Source organism: Spermophilus citellus (genome assembly GCF_964194105.1).
Source record: "Spermophilus citellus genome assembly, chromosome: 5".
NCBI lineage: Eukaryota > Metazoa > Chordata > Mammalia > Rodentia > Sciuridae > Spermophilus > Spermophilus citellus.
Genome location: NC_138186.1, coordinates 149,265,024 through 149,287,773, shown reverse-complemented (window position 1 = coordinate 149,287,773; position 22,750 = coordinate 149,265,024).

Sequence of the window (22,750 nt, the reverse complement as noted above, 5' to 3'; positions counted from 1 at the left end):
AGACATAACTAGACAATTCTATGGAAGAAAATGCTAATGATAAATAATTATATAATTGACCATAATAGCAATGAGGGAAATGAAAATTAAACAATGATAATTTCCTCTACTCATGGAATTGGCAAAATTCTTATCACCACACATAGGACAACCTGAAATTATATCTAATGTGGATGGGATAACAAATTGTTCATCCACTTTGGAGATTTGGAGCAATGTTTTGTGTAGTTGAATATGTACAAACTCTATGATCTACCAGTTGTATGTTCACAATATAGCAAATATAGAGAGTACATTAACTATGGCCCTTGGGCATAATCTGGTCATGGCCTTTGAGCGAAAAATAATTTTTATATTTTTAAAGGTTAACATTTTCAAATTATTCACATACTACATAATATCCTAATGTTGCTTCTTAGCCAAGAAAACTTACAATATTTAGCATCTAGTCCCTTAAGAAAAAAAAATTCTGACCCTTTTTCTAGGGAAACTCTCTTAACTAGGGAAATTTGTACAGTAATGTTCACAAGCATTATCGTTAACAATAATAGAAAAATGGAGACTTTCCAAATATCCATTAACAAACAAGTAGAATATATAATGTTTTGCTAGACTACAATAAGCAGGGAAACAAATGGACTCAAACTTTGCATGTAAAGAGATAAATTTTTCAGTACTGTACAATAAAGGTGTTACAATATGTTTCCATTTATATGGAATTTTAAAAGCATGAAATATAAAACTATTTGACAATATACATGCACTTTATGTGAAGTCACAGAGATATGCATGAAAAAATAAAGACAAGTTTACCATCTTTTACTATGAAATGAAGACAGGCAATTACAGTAAAATAAACATGTTGTTTCAACCATCTCTGATACATATGGTTCTAAGTTACATTTCTCAAGACTAAAGATCTGAAATTGATATGTTGCTATTAATTAAACGCATGGCTTTTGTTTGATTTTACCAGTTTCTCTCTATTGTCCTTTTATTCTGTTTGGAGGACCCAATTTCATATGCTCATAGCACTTAGTTGTCCTCTCCTTGGTCTCTTCTGGCCAGTGACAGTTTCTTTTATTTCTCTTGGCTCACAACAACCTTGACAGTCTTAAAGACTGACCAGTTATCCTCTACAATGCCCTGCAATCCAAGTTTGACATTTTCCTTGTTCTTAAACCAGTGCTATGTGTTTTGGAATGAATATTAAAGAGGTAATGTGATCTTCTCTGCTCCTCATTTAAGGGGCACATGATGCTCATCTGGCATCACTGATTCATGTAGTTGGTTAACAAAGTTTTTCATAGGTTTCTCCTCTGTACATTTACTCTTTTTTTTAATGAATTTTTTTTAAGTGAGAGAGGAGAGAGAGAGAGAGAGAGAGAGAGAGAGAGAGAGAGAGAGAGAATTTTTTTAAAATATTTATTTCTTAGTTCTTGGCGGACAAAACATATTTGTTGGTATGTGGTGCTGAGGATCGAACCCAGGCCGCACGCATGACAGGCGAGCGCGCCACCGCTTGAGCCACATCCCCAGCCCTACATTTACTCTTTTTCCTTATCATTACTTTGTTCTTTGGAAATGAGGTGTCAGTGAATCTCTCCCGCTTTCAAAGCTGGAGGTGGGAGAGGGTCATGTGTACAGATAATTAACCTCCACTTCCTGGAACTGGGAGTACCTAAGAGTACATAATTCTTCTTTAGAGAGAAATAATATAAAAGCACCAGAGTTATCATATGCTTCAATTGAATACTTTATGGCCATTAATTAGACTTTGCTATACCAATTGTATGCATATAGTAAATCAATGATGTTAATCAAACTTTTAATCCTTATGGAGAATTTGAAGTAATACAGTGTTAGAACAGGCTGACATACTCCTGGATACAATAACTGACCTTACTGGGTATAGAGTTTTTGAATGGATGACATTTTTAAGTATGCTTGTTATTATTCCATTTACATTTGTGTGTGTGTGTGTGTATATATATATATATATATATATATATTTGGTTTGATTCTTGTTGAGATTTTTTTTTCCTTCCATTTAGGGTAATACAGCTCACAATACATTAGATATACATATATATGCATTGCATTTTTTTAAATGTATTTTGAATACACTTCTTATTCACTACAAATAATTTTTCTTGTGACTGTTTCACGTTTCACCTAAGATTATGTTTGTAAGCATAGTATGAAAAAAACTGAATGAAAATTTTCAAAATTCAATGCTATTTGATGATCAGTGGGCCAAACTCACAAACTGCATCCTACTTTAATTGCAGGTATTGGAAGGCTCAGAAGTCTTTTACTGTCATATGAATTGTTTTTGTTCTTTTTTTTATTAGTTGATCACAACATTACAAAGCTCTTGACATATCATATTTCATACATTAGATTGAAGTGGGTTATGAACCTCCAATTTTACCCCAAATGCAGATTGCAGAATCACGTCGGTTACACATCCACAATTTTACATAATGCCCTATTAGTAATTGTTGTATTCTGCTACCTTTCCTATCCCCTACTATCCCCCCTCCCCTCCTCTCCCATCTTCTCTCTCTACCCCATCTACTGTAATTCATTTCTCTCCTTGTTTATTTTCCCATTCCCCTCACAACCTCTTATATGTAATTTTGTATAGCAATGAGGGTCTCCCTTCTTTTCCATGCAATTTCCCTTTTCTCTTCCTTTCCCTCCCATCTCATGTCTCTGTATAATGTTAATCTTTTCTTCCTGCTCTTCCTCCCTGCTCTGTTCATAGTTGCTCTCATTATATCAAAGAAGACATTTGGTATTTGTTTTTTAGGGATTGGCTAGCTTCACTAAGCATAATCTGCTCTAGTGCCATCCATTTCCCTGCAAATTCTACGATTTTGTCATTTTTTATTGCTGCATAGTACTCCATTGAGTATAGATGCCACATTTTTTTATCCATTCATCTATTGAAGGGCATCTGGGTTGGTTCCACAGTCTAGCTATTGTGAATTATGCTGCTATGAACACCGATGTGGCAGTATCCCTGTAGCATGCTCTTTTAAGGTCTTCAGGGAATAGTCCGAGAAGGGCAATAGCAGGGTCAAATGGTGGTTCCATTCCCATCTTTCCCAGGAATCTCCAAACTGCTTTCCAAATTGGCCGCACCAATTTGCAGTCCCCCCAGCAATGTACAAGAGTACCCTTTTCTCCACATCCTCGCCAGCACTTGTTGTTGTTTGACTTCATAGTGTCTGCCAATCTTACTGGAGTGAGATGGTATCTTAGGGTGGTTTTGATTTGCATTTCTCTGACTGCTAGAGATGGTGAGCATTTTTTCATGTACTTGTTGATTGATTGTATATCCTCCTCTGAGAAGTGTGTGTTCAGGTCCTTGGCCCATTTGTTGATTGGGTTATTTGTTATCTTATTGTCTAATTTTTTGAGTTCTTTGTATAATCTGGATATTAGGGCTCTATCTGAAGTCTGAGGAGTAAAAATTTGTTCCCAGGATGTAGGCTCCCTATTTACCTCTCTTATTGTTTCTCTTGCTGAGAAAAAACTTTTTAGTTTAAGTAAGTCCCATTTGTTTATTGTTGTTATTAACTCTTGCGCTATGGGTGTCCTATTAAGGAATTTGGAGCCTGACCCCACAATATGTAGATCAGAGCCAACTTTTTCTTCTATCAGACGCAGAGTCTCTGCTTTGATATCAAGCTCCTTGATCCATTTTGAGTTAACTTTTGTGCATGGCGAGAGAAAGGGATTCAATTTCATTTTGTTGAATATGGATTTCAAGTTTTCCCAACACCATTTGTTGAAGATGCTATCCTTCCTCCATTGCATGCTTTTAGCCCCTTTATCAAATATAAGATAGTTGTAACTTTGTGGATTAGTCTCTGTGTCCTCTATTCTATACCATTGGTCCACCCACCTGTTTTGGTACCAGCACCATGCTGTTTTTGTCACTATTGCTCTGTAATATAGTTTGAAATCTGGTATCGCTATACCGCCTGATTCACACTTCCTGTTTAGAATTGCTTTTGCTATTCTGGGTCTTTTATTTTTCCATATGAATTTCATGATTGCTTTATCTATTTCTACAAGAAATGCCGTTGGGATTTTGATTGGCATTGCATTAAACCTATGGAGAACTTTTGGTAATATCACCATTTTGATGATGTTAGTTCTCCCTATCCATGAACAGGGTATATTTTTCCATCTTCTAAGATCTTCTTCTACTTCTCTCTTTAGGGTTCTGTAGTTTTCATTGTATAAATCTTTCACCTCTTTTGTTAGGTTGATTCCCAAGTATTTTATTTTTTTTTTTGAGGATATTGTGAATGGAGTGTTTTTCCTCATTTCTGTTTCAGAAGTTTTGTCGCTGATATACAGAAATGCCTTTGATTTATGCGTGTTGATTTTATATCCTGCCACTTTGCTGAATTCATTTATTAGTTCTAGTCGTTTCTTTGTATACCCTTTTGGGTCTTCTAGGTATAGAATCATGTCATCTGCAAATAGTGATAATTTAAGTTCTTCTTTTCCTATTTTTATGCCTTCAATTTCTTTCGTCTGTCTAATTGCTCTGGCCAGTGTTTCGAGAACTATATTGAATAGAAGTGGTGATAGAGGGCATCCCTGTCTTGTTCCAGATTTTAGAGGGAATGCCTTTAACTTTTTTCCATTCAGAATGATGCTAGCCTGAGGCTTAGCATAGATAGCTTTTACAATGTCAAGGTAAGTTCCTGTTATCCCTAGTTTTTCTAATGTTTTGAACATAAAGGGATGCTTTCTCTGCGTCTATCGAGATGATCATATGGTTCTTATCTTTAAGTCTATTGATGTGGTGAATAACATTTATTGATTTCCGTATATTGAACCATACTTGCATCCCAGGGATGAATCCTACTTGATCATGGTGCACAATTTTTTTGATGTGTTTTTGTATTCGATTCGCCAGAATTTTATTGAGGATTTTTGCATCTAGGTTCATTAGAGATATTGGTCTGTAGTTTTCTTTCTTTGAGGTGTCTTTGTCTGGTTTCGGAATCAGGGTGATGTTGGCCTCATAGAATGAATTTGGAAGAGCTCCCTCTTTTTCTATTTCCTGAAATAACTTGAAAAGTATTGGTATTAATTCTTCTTTAAAGGTTTTGTAGAACTCCGCTGTATACCCATCCGGTCCTGGGCTTTTCTTGGTTGGTAGTCTTTTGATGGCTTCTTCAATTTCATCCATTGATATTGGTCTGTTCAAATTGTGTGTATCCTCCTGACTCAGTCTGGGCAAATCATATGATTTAAGAAATTTATCGATGTCTTCACTATCTTCTATTTTATTGGAATATAGGTTTTCAAAATAATTTCTAGTTGTCTTCTGTATTTCTGTAGCATCTGTTGTGATATTGCCTTTTTCATTCCGTATGTTAGTAATTTGAGTTCTCTCTCTTCTTCTCTTCATTAGCATGGCTAAAGGTCTGTCGATCGTATTTATTTTTTCGAAGAACCAACTTTTAGTTTTGTTAATTTTTTCAATAGTTTCTTTTGTTTCAATTTCATTGATTTCCGCTCTGATTTTAATTATTTCTTGCCTTCTGCTAAATTTGCTGTTGTTTTGCTCTTCCTTTTCTAGGGCTTTGAGATGAAGTGTGAGCTCATTTATTTGTTGGTTTTTTTCTTTTTTTGAGGAATGACCACCAGGCGATGAATTTTCCTCTTAAAACTGCTTTCATTGTGTCCCATAGATTCCGATATGTTGTGTCTGTATTTTCATTTATCTCTAAGAATTTTTTGATTTCCTCCTTTATGTCTTCTGTAACCCATTGATCATTCAGTAACATATTGTTCATTTTCTATGTGATGTAGGATTTTTCCTTCCTTCTTTTATCATTGATTTCCAGTTTCATTCCATTATGATCAGATAAAATGCATGGTATTATCTCCACCCCTTTATATTTACTGAGGGTTGCCCTATGGCATAATATATGGTCTAATTTTGAGAAGGATCCATGTGCTGCTGAGAAAAAAGTATATCCATTTGATGATGGTTGATATATTCTATATATGTCAGTTAAGTCTAGATTATTGATTGTGATATTGAGTTCTATATTTTCTTTATTCAACTTTTGTTTGGAGGATCTGTCCAATGGTGAGAGAGGTGTGTTGACGTCACCCATAATTATTGTGTTGTGGTCTATTTGATTCTTGAACTTGAGGAGAATTTGTTTTATGAATGTTGCAGCACCATTATTTGGTGCATAAATATTGATAATTGTTATGTCTTGTTGGTGAATGGTTCCTTTTAACAGTATATAATGTCCTTCTTTATCCCTTTTGATTAACTTAGTCTTGAAGTCGATTTTATTCGATGTGAGGATGGCCACCCCTGCTTGCTTACGAGGACTGTGTGTGTGGTATATTTTTTCCCATCCTTTCACCTTCAGCCTGTGTATGTCTTTTCCAATCAGATGTGTCTCCTAGAGGCAGCATATTGTTGGATTTGTTTTTTTAATCCATGATACCAGCCTATGTCGCTTTATTGGAGAGTTTAAGCCATTAACATTCAGAGTTACTATTGATATATGGTTTGTACTTCCATCCATGTTTGATTATTTATCCTTTTTTAAAAAAATTTAGTTTGTTTCTCCATGATTATCTTTCCCCTCACCCTCTTTCTTTACTGAGGCACTTCCCACTGATGGTTTTGGTTATTGTTTTTCATTTCTTCCTCGTGTAGTGTTTTGCTCAAAATGCTTTGCAATGCTGGTTTTCTGGCTGCAAATTCTTTTAACTTTTGTTTATCATGAAAGATTTTTATTTCGTTGTCTTTTCTGGCTGCAAATTCTTTTAACTTTTGTTTATCATGAAAGATTTTTATTTCGTTGTCATACCTGAAGCTTAATTTTGCTGGATACAGAATTCTTGGTTGGCATCCATTGTCTTTCAGTGTTTGAAATACATTGTTCCATGACCTTCTTGCTTTCAGTGTCTGTGATGAAAAATCCGTTGTTAACCTTATTGGTTTACCCCTGAATGTAATCTGTCTCCTTTCTCTTGTAGCTTTTAATATTTTCTCTTTGTTCTGTATATTGGATATCTTCATAACAATGTGTCTTGGCGTTGGTCTACTGTGATTTTGTGTGCTCGGTGTCCTGTATGCATCTTCAATTTGTATATCTGTTTCCTTTTTTATTTCTGGAAAGTTTTCTGTAATTATTTCATTCAGCAGGTTACTCATTCCCTTGGTTTGAATCTCTGTACCTTCTTCTATCCCGATGACTCGTAAGTTTGTTTTTTTTATGTTATCCCATAACTCTTGGAATGTTTTTCTCGTGATTTTTTACCAGCCTTTCTGAGTTGTCTAGACTCTTTTCAAGATGATATATTTTGTCTTCATTATCTGACGTTCTGGCTTCTACTTGCTCCACTCTGTTAGTGATACTCTCAATTGAGTTTTTAATTTGGTTTGTCGTTTCCTTCATTTCTAGAATTATTGTTTGATTATTTTTTATAATCTCTATCTCCTGATAAAGATGCTTAACTTCTTCTTTTATCTGTTTATGTAATTCATTCTCAATGTGTTCTTTTGCTGCTTGAATTTGCTGTCTTGTATCCTCTTTAAGGTTCCATTCCATCTGTCTAAGGTGTTCCTTGAGTTCTTTATATGACCATTTTTCTGATGACTCTAGGTCCTCCTGAATATTTAGGCTGTCCTGCATTGTTTGTACTCCTTTTCTTCCTTGCTTTTTGAAGCTGCTCATGTTACTTCTTGTTCTGTTTGACTGATGAGTTACTGTTTACTCCTATAAATTTATTAGATGCTGTAGCCGCAGGTTTCAATGAAGTTATCTCCTCCGCCGCAGCCTGATCTGTTTTTGTTCTATTGTGCTGAAAAAGTATGTATTTTCTGTGTGTTATTTAGATATTTTATGTATACACTCAGAAATCTGAGGTTTCTGTTTATGGAACAAACATAGCCTTGAAGTAAGATATTAAGTTACCTTCTCTGACAAATACTAGCTTTGGATTTTATGCAACCTAAATTAATCCTGTGTCTTTTTCCTTATTTGTAAAATGAGTGCAATAGAAAATTCAAATGATAAAAAAATTAACAAAGATGCAAGGAAAGGGAACTCCTTGTCTATCATTGGTGGAAATGTAGACTGACTGGTACAGCCATTATGGAATACAGAATAGTGATTACTAAAAAAAATAAATAAATACAAATAGAACTGCTAAGAAATAGAACACAACACAGCAAACCCTCTTCTGGGATTTCCTATACATGCAAAGGAGAGTAAACTACTACATTAAAAGGATATGTTGCACTCCCATATTCATTACCATATCATTAATATTATCTACAAAATTTAAAAAAAACTAAGTCTATGTGAGATGATGAAAGGATAAGAAAATACACATAAACACACATGCATATGCACATGCTGCCATTATACACACAAACATATATAGCAGTTTACATATATATATTACAAATATTGCAGTTTATATATGTACATGCACATATACACACATATGTGCACATAGAATAAAATATCTATCAAAGAGGAGATCCTGCCTTACCATTTGGCACAATGTGGTTGAAGCTGGAGGATGATCATACTAAGTAAAAGAAGGCAGACACAGAAAGAAAAATATTGTAGGTCCTCATTTAAGTTTGGAATATGAAAAACCAAAAAAATATTGAGTACTTACTAACTTTTTAGGATTGTTCTAGAGAGAATTATAATACCTGAGAGCACCAATTGCAAGGCAAGGCAAACAGTGGCAATTACCCTATTCTGGGCCTTCCTCTTTCATCTAGTGAATTAGATAGGACCATGCTCCAAATCCAGCTGAACCACTTACTTTCTCTTTGACTTTGGTGTCCTCTTTTGTAAGGAGACAGGATGCTACTGTTTATCATTAATGGAATAATTCAGTGATGAATCTCACAAGCACCTTGCAAAATTCCTGGCAATGTGACTGCCCAATACTGTTTTTTTTTTTTTATTTACTTCCTCCTCATCCAGAACACAAACTAGCCTTTTGTGTTCTAGGGACAATTCATGATTATAACTTTTCCCTCAAAAATGTGGCCAAGGGCAGGTTAATATTTACTAGGATCTCTTAAAATAATAAATAAAAAAGACAAAGCAGAACTAGCTTTATAAGCAATATACTCAAACCATGGCCAAATCCAAGAAGGCTTGGCTTGGCATGCCAGTAAAATTAGCTACTTATTTTGCTAATTTATGTATGTTCTGTCTGCTCAGAGAATATTAAAGTGGACCCTGGGATTAAAGTAAGTTTCTGTCCTAGCTTGTCCACTTAGAGACTATATAACCTTCAGTAAATTACAGCTCTTCCCTGGGTCTTAGTTTCCTAGTCTCTAAGTAGCAATAGTGATACAATTTCACTTGGTTGTTTTGTAAGAATTAAAATGTGATATAATGCAGGACCAACATATATTGCCATGTGCAATACATAATTAATGTGTTTAGTAACTCTAAGAATTTACACATGATTGATGATGCTACTGAACTGGTTTTTTATATTGTATCTGGCTCTTTCTATACAATATAGAGTTAAAGGAAAATGATCATAAGACAAGTTCCTTCAAATTTTGTTTTTGAGTCTTCTCTTCCAACAAAAAGCTTCAGGTGTTGCATCTCACCAACCCCTCTGCCTGGAGCATTGTGGGCAGCATTCACGGTGCCCTGGCTAACTACCAGTTTACCAGGAGGGAAACTGGCTTAATTGCCTGGATTCTGGCTTCACAAAACTGCTTTCACACCTAAAGCCTGAGCAGCTCACATCTGTGGCTGTCAGGCTTCTGCCTTGCAGATGAAGAAATCAGCTGTGCCTGGTCCTCCCAGGATACCCAGGGGGTCCAAGCCTTATGCATAAAGTCAAAACACACAAGCTAATTTCCATATAGAATACAAATAACCTATTCATTTAATAAGATAACTCCTGAAATTTACTGCCTGTATTATTTTAAGCTCCTGTGTAGGTAATTACAGTCCTGCTTAGGAAAAAATCAATGAAACCATTAGATCAAAACCAAATTTTTTTCCTTTTATTTGAACATGTGTCATCTTTGGGCACATTCATAGTACTTTTCTTAAATACACTCACCCAGAACAATTTTTCTCTTTAATGTTGAGATAATTTGTGGTTTTACCTCAGGCTACATGCTGTGTGTTTGTATGTGTGTGTATGCATGCACACACAGATGCAGTAGAGGGCTGGGGAGGAGGAAGGACTTATCAGTTTTTATAGATATAGGTATATTATTCATTTTATAGCTATAAAATGTATATTTTTATTGTTATTCCATCAAAAGAATCACTATTTGTTCATAAGATGCAGGAATCCACAGGAAGCTATGCAATAAAGCACCATGGTTGACTTCCCATCTAAGAGCACCACCAGGGTTCTAATAATGACAATTCTAGTGGTGAGACTTTAATTACTCAGCTATTGCTCAGTGTAGCAACTGTAAAAATGGAAGCCAATGCACATGTTGTGCAATCTTGTAAACTTTCATTATTACCAATTAGAGTAGTTTTGTACTGTTTCAGTTTATCTCAGTGGCAACTACATTTTCCCAGAATTTTCCTCTTTGCATGATTATGAGATAAGCTTTGTCACAAGACATATTTGTGTGATATGTACAACACAGAAATATAAGTAAAATAATAGTTTCATATCAGTTATCTCTCTAAGGGGCAGTACAATGTGCCATGACCATAACAGCTCAATTCCACTGACCTTCTGGTTCATTTTGTAGACCTGTGCTAGAAGTTCTGCTTGCAGCTCCTGGAAATTCACCTGGATTGCCTAGTCAAACTTCTTGGATTGCTGGTACAACAATGCATGCATCTTTGTGGCTCCCCATAAATATTCTATTAACTTCAGTGAATTGACATTTACTTCCAAACTCATATCTGTAATCCTAAGTGTCAGGGTCTAAATAAGAGGTTGAATTTTGAACTCAACATAAAAATTTTAATCTCTTATTTCTATCTTCACAGCTTATGTTCATCTGTGTTACATCATCTCTGGATATAACTCAAATGTTACTCTGTATGAAAGGTTATAGGGAAAGAAAGTAAAGAGGAATGAGATTGAGGGGAGTTGGGGAAGAAAGGGTATGGGGAAGCCCTGAGAGATGAAATCTACCAAATTATGCAATCTACATGGGTGAATATACCCAAGGAATCCCATAAATATACATACACACACACACACACACACACACACACACATATATAACTACAATGTACTTATTTAAATGACAATATTAATAATACAAGGGAGATAAATACAGTAGAGCAAGAAGATTAGGGGGATAGAGAAGGTATTATAATGCACTGATAAAAATGACATTACAGAAAAATTTTATGAGATCAACTCTTCTGAATTCAAGATTTTTTAATGTCTTGCAATGTTGTGCTTATGTATTTTAGGCTACAAGTTCACAATGGTGGTCAACAATGTCATCCAAAGTATGACACTTATTATTAATTTATAGTGGTATTGAGCTCCTATTAATGGTCATTAGCTCACTGTGTCTCTTAATTTTTGTTGCTGTTGTTGTTTTAAACAGTAAAAGGGCAGCTGTCACAAAGCAGTGAAACAGAAATCAGTAATATTTAATTTGTAACCATTTAGTCAAGGCCAACCTTCTACATAAGTATATGAGATAAGCTTTTCAAGTTTAAACTGAGAAATCCTCCCACCCTAACCTTCAGGTGGTTAGAAAAATATTTTCAGAGCAGCTATGTCTTCAGTGCTTCTGTGCAACAATGTCTTCTTGGCTATCATTAACAATGCATCATATTTGTGAAGGATGTGTGATGCCTGAAAATCCCCAGACAAGATGCACAACACAAAGGATGAAGTAGCTCTATGAACTGTTATTCCTCAGGGAAATTCTTTATAAAAATAATTTTTAAAAATCCAACAACTGGTATGGAAAGACTGAAATGCAGCACGAAAATGTTTATAGGTGGGGAGAGAAGATGAGTTGAAATGGACATTTGTCACAGCCAGAACAGTAGATATAGTTGAGCACTGAAGAGACAGTATCAGATTAGAGGTGTCTATTTTACAGATACAAAAGTATTTTTCAGATAAACATTTGTTCTTCCTGGTAAGTCATGGGGAATCCTTGTCTCAAAGTACCCGGTAATAGTGACAACATTTTTTCTTAATTTATGTTAGATATTTGCTTTATCAGAAGTTTAAAAGATATCTTTACTTTCATCACTGATAGCTCAAAAGGAGTGTACCAAATTTCACAACAGAGTTGAAGACTGAGGACACTCAAGGTGATGGCAATATGTGTGTGTGATGGAGGAGTAAGGTCATTGCAATATTTATATAGCCATAATCAGCCACGAGAAGTTCTCATGGGAAAATTTCTTCAATGAATCCATTGTGTCTTCTGCTAGATTCTTCTTCTACACTTAGATATTCTCTTTTCAATTTACAATCTCTTCATACTTCCCGGAAAGCAATGTAGCTTTCTGATAAAGCTCTGACTGTTCCTCTTTAAGTAGTAGAAATGTCACTCTTCCTTACTTCTTTAGCTCATAATAATAAATATTTTAAGTAGGGTTTAGTGACATCTCAGTGAGTCATAGGGTAATCTAGCATTGAATATGCAAGACAGGAGAATAGCTTTCAAGGAATGAATAAACTCTGATTTAACACAAAACTCTAACACAAAATTCTACTTTTTCTGGCAACTAGTTTGATCTCCTTTTGATGCATTATTTTTAAAAATTTTCACAGGAAAAAAATAAATTTATTAGGCTGCATTGTTTTAAAATCTTTTAGTAAATTCTGAGACTCCTAATGTTTATGCTGTGACCAAAATGCCTGACAAGAACAAGAGGTGGAAAAGTTTCTTTGAGGGTTCATGCTTTTAGAGTTCTCAGAACATCATGGCAGAAGTATGTGCCAGAAGAAAGCAGTTGGGAACATGCCACCAGGAAGTAGAGAAAGCTTGGATCAACAAGGACAAAATATTTACCTGAAAGTTACCCCCCAACCAGGGACCCACATCCTACAGCTATACCCGACCTGCTTACAGTTCCCATCCAGTTAATCACTGTCTGGGGATTAATGCTCTGATTATGACTCTCATAACCCAATCATTTCACCTCTAAATTTTCTTGCATTGATTCACACGTGATATTTTTAGGGGACACCTCATAACTATACCATAACAAATGTATATGGATGTGAAAACACTTATGTGTATAGATAAAAGTTCAGATACATTTAGCAATTACTGAAGAAAAATGAGCAGTATAAAGTTTTCTACATTTTCAAAGCTCTACCTTTTGGAGCTCAGAGAGGCTCAAAATTAGCAAATTCCAATTATACTTGAGTACTACAGTGAAACAAGTTCTAAGACCAGGAAATAATTGAAATTCTGATCCTGTAAATTCCCTTAAACAACTGCTAAAATAGTGAAGAGCATCCCAGTGAAATTTCCTCATACTTGGACGTTTAGGATTTCTTTATAATAAATAGCTCCTGAATTTCTGATTAATATAATATTAAATCTGCCATTAAAAAATTTCTAACCATGTACAAAGAAATTCATCAGCTTTTTCCTAATTTCTTCTAAAACAGAGAAGCAAAATCATTAAGCATTTCAAGAATCCCTGAAACAAGCTTAAAAACAGAATAAGATTTTTTAAAACATTACTCTGAAATAAATAAGGTATTTTAAAAGAAAGTTATATATATATATATTTTTTTTCAAGAATGTATTGAATTTACAAAACAAGAACAAAATTATGTGAAAAGCAATACTGTGGGACAAGATGATTTCTAGAAAAATACAGCACAAAGATAAATTTAAGAAAACTCCTTTGAAAACAGATAAAAAATATTGAAAGTATGAGAGCTTTGATAAAATGTACAATTAATACAAATGTACAAAAACCCAATTAATATTATTTTCAGCAAACTAGAGATAATGGAATAGTATCAGGGAATATTTTATAAATAAGAATAACAAAATACTGTTTTTTTTAAGAACATGCATTCATATACTAAGGAATCTATTGAGTGTCTATAGTAAAAGGAGTGAAGTAAAAACCAAGAAACAAACAAACAAATCCACCCAGTAACACCTTGTCAAATTTAAATAACTGGGCCTGTACAAAAATCACTAAAATTTAATTTACTCGTTCAATTTCTTCTCAAACTCATACTTGAAAAGTTGATAAAAGATCTGAACTGACACATTTTCAAATAGGAGTTACAAGTAGGAAACATTGGAACAAGTACTCAATATCATATTTCACTTGGGAATTTCATATTAAATGAGATAGCACTATATGCATATTAGAATGGCTAAAATCTATAAAACTGTCACATATCAACTGATATTGATGTCATAAAGCAAAAAGAACTCAGATTTAAAGTTGGTAAGAATAAAAAAGGCATCTCACTTTGGATGAAAATTTTGCAGATTTCCACTACACTAAATATTGTCTTACCATACAATGTAGCAGTAGCACCTCAAGGTATTTTTTCAATTGTGTTAAAGGCTTGTGTCAAAAGTATGCTAAATTTTACATCTTTTATTCAATATAGGACTGGAAGGCTTATCCTGAAAAATTATACAAGAGAAAGAGCTAAAGTACATTCATCTTGGAAAAGACCAAAACAAACTGTCACTGTTTGCAAATGCCATAATCTTATATATAGGAAACCCAAATAAGCCCATTAAACAAACACACAAAACAACAACAAGAACAAACTATTAGTACGAATAAACAAATTCAGCAAAATTTCAGGAACCAAAACAAAATCTACAGTCCATAGAAAGTTATCTAAAATTGAAATCAAGATAGTAGTTCCATTTGCAATACTTACCAAGAAATACTTAAGAATAAATTTAACAAAAGCAAATGACTATATGATAAAAACTATAAAACAGTGATGAAATATATTGAAGAGGATGCAAACACATACAAACACACATACAAAATGGAAAGACATCCCATGTTCATGAATTGGAAGAATGAATATTGTTAAAATGTTCATTGTACCCATAGCAACCTACAGAGACAATTCAACCTTTATAAAAAATAACAATGACATTTTTCATAGAACTAGAAGGAACAATTGTAAAATTTTTGTGGAACCTTGAAAAAAATTCTAAGTAGCCCAAGTCACCTTCAGTGAAAGGAGCAAAGTGGGAAACATTACATTAACTGACATTAAAATATACTCCAAAACTGTAGAAACATAGACCAATGGAACAGAATACACATCCTAAAATTAAAGCCATATAACTCTAGCCAATTGATTTTTAGCAAAGTTACTAAAAACATACATTGAAGAAGGGACAGACCTTTCAATAAATTGTGATTAGTAAATTGACATTTGCATCCGGAAGAACGAAAGTAAACACCTTTCTCTCACCAGTTACAAATATCAACTAAAAATGATTAAAGACTTAAGATCTGAAGCTATGTAACTACCATCAGAAAAATTATGGGACATGCTTCAGGAAATTGGAAATTGTAAGCATTTTTAGATAAGACCCTAAGATGACAGGAAACACAAGCAAACAAATAGTACTTATAAAACTAAAAAGCTTCTGCATAACAAAGGGAAAACTAAAGTGAAGAAACAACCTATAGGTAAAAAAAATAGGAGGAAATATTTGCAAACTAAATTTAACAAGAGGTTAGTATTCAGAAGACCTAAGTAACTAAAAAACAATAGCAAAAAATAATTAAGCAAATAACATCACTGAAAATTTGGGCAATAGACCTAAGTAGACATTTTCTCCAAATAAGACATACAAATGGTTAATGGGTATATGAAGAAAATACTCAACATCACTAATTATCAAGGAACTGTAAATGAAAACCACAGAGAGATATCATCACACAAGACTGGCTATTTGAATAAGACTAAAGATAACAAATGCTAGCACAGATATAGATAATACGGAATCTTGCAAACTGAGTATGGGAAATAAATTATTATAGCCCTTATGGAAAATGATATTGAGATTTCTCAAGAAATTTAAGATAAAAGTATCATATGAGCCAACAGTTTCACTACTGGGTATATATCCATAAAAAGAATGAAATCTTGTCCTTTGTAACAACATATATTGAGCAAGAGATCATTAGTTCAAGTGAAATAAGCCAGAAAGACAAGTATCACATGATCTAACTGATACATGGGATATAAATTGATCTCATAGAGTTTAAGACTATAAAGATGATGAGCAGAGGCCGGGGAGAGTAGGGGAAAGGGAGAGAAGAGAAACATGTTGGTCAATGGGGACTAAGATTTAGACAGGAGTAAAACGTTCTGATGTGTTATTGCACTCGGGGTGATCACAGATAATAATGGCATGCTCTATAGCTGAAAAAGCTGGAAGAAAGGATTTTGAAAGTTTTCATCATAAAGAAATGATAAATGCTTGAGGAGAGAGATGTTTTTTCTGAATTAAACATTATATAAATTATACACATATTGAAACACCCCATAGTACCCCATAAGTAGATACAACATTGTGGTTTTGTGTTTCAGTTTAAAATTTTTTAATTTAAAAAAAAAGTTCACACAAAAATATAATTTTGTCCACATATTGTTGACTATAGTGGTTTTATTCATAATCACCATTTGCTTCGGCAAATGTGAGAATTAGACAAAATAAAGCATGGAACAAGAAACTAAAAATCTAAACCTAAAAAAAAATGTAGTGGGGTTCTAGAATATCAATAATAGAACAGGACTAGAAAGCTTAGGGTCCACAAGGGAGGAAGGACAGAAGTCAGTGGGAAGGAATTAAAGAAAAACTCCTCTGGACTGAGAATTTTTAAAGGAAATGGCTAAACAATGAAGACAAACTAAATAAGAAGAGAGAAAATACTACTGTGCTCTTCAGGCATAGGCAGCCCTGGGAATCTATTTCCCCACCAGAACTACAATTGCTTTAGCAAAATATGTCTAATATACAACCAGACAAATGAAAAGTTGTGCTGCAATTATGTACAACTAATCAAAATGCATCCTGCTATCATATATACCTAATTAAAATAAATTAATTAATAAAAATTTGAAAATACATCTAATATAATATGTATCTATTCTGGAACCCAGGATGCTTTTGACTCTCATCACACAGAGTATAACAATCAAAAAGATAATAAAAAAACATAGTAACCAAATATCAAAAAATCCTACATAAGAGGAAAAATCCAAACTTCAGAGTTACTGAATAAATGAGGTACTAAATGTTTCGTTTCCAAAAACACATTTAAAATTCATACAAGAAAAAAGGAAAGTGTGATGCATTTAAATGAAATAAAATTAAAACAAATTGCATTTTAAAAGGCTTGATAGCAGATCAAGTAGACAAAGATGTTAAAATACAATCTTAATAATGATCAAGAATCATGAGAGATATAGAGAAATTCAAAGAAAATATGAATATAACAGAAATATCAGTAAAGAGATAACATGAATATAAATTGAAAATAAATTATTGTGCTGAAAGTGACAATAACTGAAATGAAAAGTCATTAGTGAGATTAAAAGGCAAATTTTAGAAGGCAGAAGAATCAGTGAGCTTGAAGATAGAAAAGTATTTAGTTTGAAAAAGAGAAGGAAAAATGATTATAGAATAGTGACGAGAGTCTAATATACCTAACAGAAAGGTCCTTTGTTACTACTTGGGCTGATCTGCAAGAAATGATCAAAGGAGTCTTGCAGGGAAATAAAAAAGGACACTGGACAATAACTTAAATCCATCTGCAAAAATAAAGGTCTCAATAAAGGTAAATAGATGGGCAATTATAAAAGCTAATTTTGTAACATTTTAAATGAATCCACATGTGGTTTTCTATACAATTTAAGAGACCAGTGCATTTAAAACTGTTATTATTTTATATTTTTGTACATAATTTATAAAGATGCAGACTTGTTACATCCATAATTGAAAAATGGGAACAAGATGAGAACATTCTTAGCTGGTACAAATTCAATCCAGAGTGCTAGAACTTTAGGATGCTAAATGTAATTCTCATTATAAAACACAAAGAAAATATCTATGGGATGTACATAAAAGAAATAAGAATGGAATTTAAAACATTTTACTTAAAAATATCATATAAGCACAGAAGATGATGGTGATATAGAAAATGAAGCACAAAAAATCTATAAAAAAAATTTAGTAGCAATCCACAAAAAAACAGTTATACTTCCATATACTTGCAATGAACAACAGAAATGGAAATCACAACAATGATTTCATTTGCAATAGCACCAAAAGAACAAAATTCTTAGAAATTAACCAGGAAGGTATGTCTTATACAATGAAAAGTGCAAAACATTGTTGAAAGAAATTAAAGTAGATGTAAACAAAAGAAAACAAATCTAATGTTCATAGTCTGGAAGAGTTAGAAATGTTAAAATGCCAGTGCTACCAAAGCAATTTTCAGATTCATGGTAATCCCTATTAAAATCTCAGTGATGGTATTTTTTTTAAGAAATAAAAACCCATCTTAAAATTTGTATAGAATCTCCAGAGACCCCCAGACAGTCAAAATAACTTCACAAAAATAGAGAAAGTTTGAAAAACTCATACTTATTAAATTCAAAACTCATTTTAAAATGTCAATATTCACAAAAATATAGTACTGGCATACACAAAGACATACAGATGAATGAAATAGAATGAAAATAAATCCTTATATACATGGTCAAATGATTTTTTTTACACAGTTGCCAAGAACACTGAATGAGGAAACAATAGACTTTAGAATACGTGGTGGTGGGAAATTGAATGTCCACATGCAAAATGATGAAATTTTACACTTTTCCAACACCTTGTACAAAACTTAACTCAAAATGGATCAGAGATCTCAAGATTAGACCTGGCCACCATGAACTGAGCAGCTTTCAACTACCTTGTACTTTCACCATGATGTTCTGCCTTACTAGAAGACCATAATATTGGGACCAAGTGTCCATGGATTGAAACAACCAAAACCATGAGCCAAAACAAATCTTATTCCTTTAAATTGGTTTTCTCGGGTATTTTGTCAAAGTGATGAAAAGCTGAGTAACACAACATCCTAGTAATGAATATTGTTAATCTCACAACTTGTTGACTATGGACATATTGCAGATCATTAACTCTGTACTTCAGTTGTCTCAATAGGATAACAATAATGCCCAACTCCTGGGGCTACAGTGTGTCACTGATAAGTATATATTGTGTAGAAGAGTGTTGTTAACAGCAAGCATTCTGGAAAGAGATTGAACATCCACATTAGATAACTGGGTTTAGAGAAGAGAATGTTGTGTTCTCAAGTATGGAAATTAGAAGTTTAGGTAACTTGAGAAATTAAAATGTTATAATATGAACACATTAATTATTTTAGTAATATTAAAATAACTAGCAAAAGAAACAGATTTTCACCAGTTAAAATCTTCTAAGGAATGTAACAAAGATGAGTCAAGATGGAGTGGAAATTAGCTTTGGAGTGGAAATTAAATTTGGGGACAGTATAAATTGCTCAGTGGTAGAGCATGCTCCTGGCATGTGTAAGGACCTGGACTCTGGCAACCACAAATCTACTCTCAAATACTATCAATTTGACTTTTTAAAATTCAACTTGTGAGTGAAATCATGTAGCATTTTTCTTTCTGTTTGGCTGATTTATTTTATCATGATATCCTCTGAGTTTATCCAGGTTGTTGCAAATAACATAAATTCCTGTTTTAAGACTGAGTAGTATTTTATATATATATATATATATATATATATATATATATATATATATATATAGAGAGAGAGAGAGAGAGAGAGAGAGAGAGAGAGAGAGAGAGAGACTAAATTTTCTTTACCCGTTTTTCCATTTCTCTATTTACCTCTATATATTAAGAATGCATCTTCAACAACTTTTTTTTTAAATTATTGTATATATATATGCCCAGAAGTGGGACTATTGAATCATATGGTATTTCTATTTTAAGTTTTTTTTGAGGAAACTTCATATTATACTGATGGCTGTACTAATTTACATTTCCACCAATATTTTTACCAGGATTCATTTTTATCCTTGCCAATTCTTGTTGTCTTTCATCTCTTTGGTCATAGCTACCCTTACAAGATTGAGATGATATCTCATTTTGATTTTAATAAGCATTTCCCTGATGATTAAGGGTCAGGTTGAACATTTTGTGTGTGTGTGTATGTGTGTGTGTGTGTGTGTGTGTGAATTTCTTGGTCATTTATGTGTTCTTTTGAGAAATATCTGTCAGATGCTTTGCCTTTTTCTTGATGAGGTTGTTTCTTGCTATAGACTTATTTGCATTTTCAAGTTTATTTTGAAGGGGTGGGGAAAGTGAGCATCCTTGTTTAACCTGATATAAAGAAAAGCTTTTAAATGTTCACTGATAACTGTGTTGTTTGCTATGGTCTTATCATTTATGACTTATTTTTTATTGAGATACATTTTTTCTCTGTTGAGAGTTTTTATAATGAAAAGATACTGAATTTTGACAAATGATTCTCTATATCTATTGAAATGATCATATGGTTTTTGTTTTTTGTCCTTTATTCTATTAATATTAATTTGCTTATGTTGAAACATTGTTGCATTCAAGGGAAAAATTCCATGTGATTACCAATAAGACTCTTGACCTTGAGTCTTTGAATCTTCTTTTGGGTAAATAGCAACCAGGAATAAAACAACACTTAAATTCTTTGCTTTTATATTATTTAACTTTACAATACAAATAAACATTCTAGACATTTATGAGATTAAAATGGTATGGATTAATTCAGTTTTTTAATGTATATACTTCATTTATTTAGCAACTGTAAACATTTTTTTTTCTTGTTATATAGTCACTTACTATACTATAGTATATTTACACGGATAATAAGAAAAAATAGAAATTTCCCCTACTTGCATGGAATGAATATTCAGTGTGGTAAAATAATTAATATAAATCCAATGGTAACTTTCAAATTTGGGCACTTGGGTGGGGGGAAGTGCATAATACTATGAAGTGAATAATTTGATGTATTTACATAAAATGGTGGTATCCAAGAAAGTAAATTATTATTACTCTACACAATTATGACTAAATACTGTCTCACAAATGAACATTTTTCATTTAACAAAACAATTGAATTTTGTGTCTCTGAGACTTTACCCTTTTCTGCTTTGATTCTGTGACTTCTGCTTTTCTTCAGCTGGAAATAAATTTCTAAAAATTGGATGTTAAATTGTTTTGCAATATAATCTATCATAATTATAAGGATATACCTCACTGTACATTCCCAATCCCTTCCTATTTCTTAATTTTGGTTATCTAATTATGCTTGACTCATAATTATGCTTGATTAATATGAAACCAGATTTCCCCATGAGGCACTCGTGTAACTAATGCTTTTTGTGAGTTTTTTTGTTTGTTTGTTTTAACAGTCTTGTTTGCAATTTAATATCCTGTGTGTTTTTCAATTGACCAGTAACCACAGTTAAAGCTTTACATAAATGAGAAAAATTAAAAGCAGATGAATTCTAGGGAGGGAAAAGCCCATTTAGTATTAAAATGTTTTCCTCTGTTCTCACTCCAATAAAAAAATAAAATTGGCCTCAGGTTGTAGTCTTCCTTCCTTTTTGACTAATATGTTTGGTTCCTTCTCTAATTTCCCCACTTAGTCAAGAGATGCCTCTGATTGGCTTTAATTTACCTTTTTATTTTTTTATTTTTTTTAAGAATAAATATTCTTTATTAAAAGTTTAAGAATAAATATGTCTTTCTTAGTATTTTCTATTAAAATAGTTCAAGCAGGATGATCACCATTGAACATACCTTGGCCCCAAGAAGATTCCTATTCCCCCAAAGTCCTCAATAACTTAAGAGCTTTGCCTTCTGCCAGAGATGAGGTGCCCTGTGGTCATTCTATCCACCATTTTCACACCAAGCCTAAGTGTGTTTCAAAAAAACACCAGTCTGCTGTCTACTTCAATCAGCTAGCTGCTGGGGCTCTCCTGGCTCCAGAGAGTTCCAGTATTCTGTCAAGCTCTTTTTCATATTTCAGGATGTTGACTGGAGGACATTGATTTCCTTATTTATTCCAAGATTAGTGGAATTACTGCATCTTTTTTTTTCATTTCATGGAAATAATATTTTATTTTTTATTTTTATTATTTTTTTTATTTATCTATTTGCAGATGACATGCTTCTATACCTAGCAGACCCAAAAGGGTCTACAAAGAAACTATTAGAGCTAATAAATGAATTCAGCAAAGTGGCACGATATAAAATCAACACGCATAAATCAAAGGCATTCCTGTATATCAGCGACAAACCCTCTGAAATGGAAATGAGGACAACCACTCCATTCACAATATCCTCAAAAACAATAAAATACTTGGGAATCAACCTAACAAAAGAGGTAAAAGACTTATACAATGAAAACTACAGAACCCTAAAGAGAGAAACTGAAGAAGATCTTAGACGATGGAAAAATATACCCTGTTCATGGATAGGCAGAACTAACATCATCAAAATGGCGATATTAACAAAAGTTCTCTATAGGTTTAATGCAATGCCAATCAAAATCCCAATGGCATTTCTTGTAGAAATAGAGAAAGCAATAATGAAATTCATATGGAAAAATAAAAGACCCAGAATAGCAAAAACAATGCTAAGCAGGAAGTGTGAATCAGGTGGTATAGCGATACCA